This window comes from Schistocerca piceifrons, chromosome 7 (genome assembly GCF_021461385.2).
Source record: "Schistocerca piceifrons isolate TAMUIC-IGC-003096 chromosome 7, iqSchPice1.1, whole genome shotgun sequence".
Classification (NCBI taxonomy): Eukaryota; Metazoa; Arthropoda; class Insecta; order Orthoptera; family Acrididae; genus Schistocerca; species Schistocerca piceifrons.
In genome coordinates this window covers 84,056,150-84,061,087 of record NC_060144.1, presented here as the reverse complement: position 1 = coordinate 84,061,087, position 4,938 = coordinate 84,056,150, and the positions used below count along the sequence as shown (strand labels likewise).

The 4,938-nt window shown below is 46.1% G+C and overlaps 1 pseudogene; it reads right to left on the bottom strand.

Moving 5' to 3' along the window:
• Positions 1-602: 602 nt before the first annotated feature.
• On the bottom strand, positions 603-720 carry LOC124709383 (annotated as a pseudogene).
• Positions 721-4,938: the final 4,218 nt, after the last annotated feature.

Sequence of the window (4,938 nt, the reverse complement as noted above, 5' to 3'; positions counted from 1 at the left end):
GGTCATTCATGTCAGCGATTTCAGTGAACTGCACTAATTTTTTGAGGTTCGTTGAATGGCTATGCTAAGCATCTGGAATGTAACTTAAAAACTTTGAGCGATGTTTTATCCTCTGTTTTCTGCATGTTTTGTAGCTCTCCCGTAGTTGTCTTCTGAAACACCGGAGATACTTAACACAGGAGAGAACAACTTCAGAGTCAAATTAACTTTCGGTCGTGTGTCACTGCCAAATTGTGCTACTGCTAAATTATGGTGCAGTACAGTACAATACAGAAGGTAACTGAAAGAAATACGTAATGAGACGAACAGATGTGACACTTTTATCCACCACAGTAATTACACTGACATCACGCCGATTCATGACGGCCACTTAAAAAAAAAAAAAAGAGCTGAACTCCTCCCGAACAGGCCATGAAGGCCCAACGGTACCGGCCGGCCGCCGTGTCATCCTCAGCCGAACTGCGTCACGGGATGCGGATATGGAGGGGCATGTGGTGAGCACACCGCTCTCCCGGCCGTATGTCAGTTTATGAGACGGGAGCAGCTACTTCTCGATCAAGCAGCTCCTCACTCTGCCTCGCAAGGGCTGAATGCCCCCGGCTTGCCAACGGCGCTCGGCAGACGGGACGGTCACCCATCCAAATGCTAGCGCAGCCCGACAGCGCTTAACTTCGGTGATCTGACGGGAACAGGTGTTACCACTGCGGCAAGGCCGTTGGCCATTATGGTCACCTAGACATTACAAAACGCGGGACAATGTTCTCTGTAGGATGTGTGATCACTTCGGACGGCAATGCATTCTCTGCAACGTACACCCGTGCCGCAGTTTTGGTAAAGAATTCTCGTGGTAGGGTGTTGTAATATATTGATTATTCCGTGCTACTGTAGTGTTATCTTCAAGCTGTGAGAAAGGAGGACAGGCGCTCCAAGGCGCGGAATCAGAGACGATGCTGAGGGCAGACGAAACTAGGAGAGATATCGTTACATGAAGTAAACCGTAAGGGGAGAACCCTGCGAAAATGCAGACGCCCCCAGATGCGGTACAAGGGCGCTAGTTACTCTTCAAGGAATTAACATGTAACTTCATATGTCGTCTAGGCGCTGTGGTAGGTTGCCACCGTAGAACTTTATAACCAACAGGCACGTACTAGCGAATAAAGCCAGCTTGATACCAGCCCTGAGAACGTCAGTAGGCTCACAAGGGTTAGAAAGAGAGTGAAAACTGTTGACGTAGCAGTTCCTACTCCGAGGATCCCGAGGGGCGGGGTTAAATGACGTATAACAATAATGTTGCAAGCCTTATTTGGCAGAGCATTTACATTTAGCTTTCAGCTGAACAATGTTGATACCAAATAAGGAATTAGTTAATGCAACTGCATTAACATCCCCGCTTTAGGAGCAGTAGAGGGGACCTAACTAAACCGTGATTGGCAGGCGCCTGCAAGAGACCTGCGGGATTGGCTGGGTGGCTTTAAGTGGGAAAAACAGTGCCCCCACGCGACTCTTTAAAACCCCTAGATTCCGCACTTTTGGCGGAGTTCTCAGTCAGACGCTGTGGGCACCGAATCCGCGTCCATCGACTCCAGCCTCGGTCCAGCTCCGCGTAAGTCTGCTTTCTCTCACTTGGAGTGCCTCAGTGAACAGCGTCACATTCAGCATGTTTTGTTTTGCAACGAAGTTGTTGCCTTAAGGTGCTGCTAGTGTTTGCTACTGTGGTTAGCATCCATTCCTGGGACTTCCGCACTGGCTTCTGTTGTAATAGTGTTATTCATGCGTTTTCTAACCCTAGAACTAGCCTCCAGTGTATTAGTTAGTCCTGTCTGGAATAAACAACTATTTCAAAACCCTGTTTGTTCAAGAGTCTCCACAACGGTTGCCTACCGAGTCTCACTACCTGCATTTCTAGTAAATGCCTGCACCAGTGGTGGCTCAGACAGAAGAAATCAATCAAATGCCTTCACTGTGAATTGTCCTTCTGCCTTCTGCTCTGTACCGACTGACCATAAACCCCTTTTCTCTTTCTCCCACCTAAGTCAGGACACGACAGTGTACCATTGCTCCATCAGTGTCGTTGACATTTACTGCTCTACGATATTTAAGTCAAAGGAACGGGCAGGCCAATCCATTCGTCGAGTATTCTCTCGTTCCATGACGTTCTCTACCTGCGCTATTCGACGCTGGACATACCCTCGTACGGTGAGAGGTGGCAACACGTAATGCATCCAGGAACATCGTCCAACATGATCGTTGTTATGGGCTAGGTGTTACGGTGGTGAGGAGCAATGTTGAATGTATCAAATTAAGTAGAAAGGCAAGCATGTAACCCAAGTAAGTGCTCTAATGGAATTTTGTGTTGTGCTGTGCAGAGCTACAATGCGTGACGTCACATTACGTGACTTGCAAATTCCAACAAACAAATGTAACAGAATACAAACGCTCCATAAAGTTACTAATCAAATTTTTAAAGAATAAATCACCAAAATATATCTGTAAAAACTTCCTGTGAATTGACGTACGCAGTCAGACAAAACAAAATTACCAGCACAGTATAAAGCACACGTAAATGCAACACTGCACTGTATAAATAAAAATATCTGCATAAGAAATTAAATATCAACTGAACTTTGCTTGACTTGACACAATAACGAATTTGAAAAGCAACACCTAACTCTGAAGTATCTTACTATGTCCTGACTCTACTGTAACTGGCCCTAACAAATTTTTGTCGCTTACATGTGGCAAACGGCAACTTCGTACTTCTCGAAATGATGAATATAAAATATGCAACGCGTAGGAGAGAAGAGGCCTTGGGCAGTCCAATGCAAGGACGTGCAACTATTCTATTGAGATTATACTTCACTTTTTAAGAAACTGTGTTCCGCTCTATGCAATGGGGCGACACACATAATCAGAAAATATGGAAATTATTTCGTGATAGAGACTGTGGTGGAATTTGAATTTGCTAACTGACTCAAAGTAGTTTATTCCTTAAAAACTGTACTGCGACAACTGTAATTCATTGTGTTTTTACAAAATTTATCTTTCATAAGACATTTTACTCTGGCAAGTGATTACTGGAAATAGTAAAGGAGCGGTAAAATCCATAACCACTGAGTGCAAGCGCAGTGAACTTTACTTAATTATGCCTGAAAATTGAAGTTAACCAAGCAAAACCAATAAAGAAAAACCCTACTAAAACTACCCGTTCCTGAAACACATAACAATTACGCTCAATCAAGCAGTGCACAACAACTGTACCTAGTAATATACATTTCTGAAATTAATCTTCAGAAAATAATATTCCAAAATTCATCCTTTTCTGTATTGTTATCTCTGTGCTCTGCAGGCTATTCCAGACCACCCAGCACCTTCGCCAACACCCGCCTCTCCCAGTGGCTTCTTTTAGAATGCTACCGCAGTTACTGTGCTGCTGACAACCAAAGATCACAGTGCTCGCATTCGGAACCTCTGTGGCGTGCCATATCGACTGTTACAAACTTCTGTCTGAATAACGTTTAGCGTACAAATACGAAATACACTGCGGTGAGAAGGCATATACATATACAAATGCAGACAGCGGTAGTATCGTGTGATGGGGGAGACGAAGTCCCATACTCCGTAACAGAGCGTAGGGGACGATGCGGAAGACCCGCACCGCCGTACTAGGCAAGGTCCTAGCGGAGGTGGTTTGCCATTGCCTTCCTCCGACCGTAATGGGAATGAATGATGATGATGAGGACGACACAACAACACCCAGTCATCTCGAGGCAGGTGAAAATCCCTGACCCCGCCGGGAATTAACCCGGGGCCCCGTGCTCGGGAACCGAGAACGCTACCGCGAGACCACGAGCTGCGTACACATTGTATAAAATGATAGTGCCTTAGTGGAGCTGTCGTTTGTATTCAGGTGGTTCATGTAAAAAGATTTCCGACCTGATTATGGCTGCACGATGGAATGTAATAGTCTTTGAACGTGGTATGGTCAGTGGAGCTAGACGCATGAGACCTTCCATCTCGGAAATCGTTAGGGAATTCAGTATTACGAGATCTACAGTGGCAAGAGTGTATCGAGAACAGCACATTCCAGGCATTACGTCTGACCACAGACAAAGCAATGTACGACGACCTTCACTTAACGACCGAGAGCAGCGGCGTTTATGTACAGTTGTCAGAGCTAACAGACAAGCAACACTGAATGAAATAGTCGCATAAATCAATGTGGGACGTACGACGAACGTATCTGTTAACGCAGTGCGGAGGAATTTGGCGTTAACGGGCAACGGCAGCAGACGAACGACGCGACTGCCTTTGCTATCAGCACTGCATCGACTGCATCGTCTCTCCTGGGTTCGTGACCACATCGGTTGCGCCCTAGACGACTGGAAAACGTGTCCTGGTCAGGTGAGTCCCGATTTCAGTTGGTAAGAAGTGACGGTAGGGTTCGAGTGTGGTGCAGACCCCACGAAGCTATGAACCCAAACTGTCGACAAGGCACTGTGCAAGGTGGTGGTTGCTCCATAATAGCGTGGTCTGTGTTCACATGGAATAGACTGGGTCCTCTGGTCCAACTGAACTACTTGGAGACCATTTGCAGCCATTTATGGACTAAATGTTCCCCAAAACAATGGAATTTTTATGGATGACAATGCGCCAAGTCACCGGCGTTCATCACTGGTTTGAAGAACATCCTGGACAGTCTGAGCGAATCATTGGCCACCCGGATCGCCCGACATGAATCCCATCTATCTTGTATGGGACGTAATCGAGAGGTCAGTTTGTGCACAAAATCTTGCACTGGCAACACTTTGGCAATTATGAACAGCTATAGAGGCAGCATCAACATGGGATTCCAATGACTTCAGGTCGAGTTGCTGCACTACGAAGGGCGAAAGGAGGTCAGACACCATATTAGGAAGTATCCCATCACTTTTGTCACCT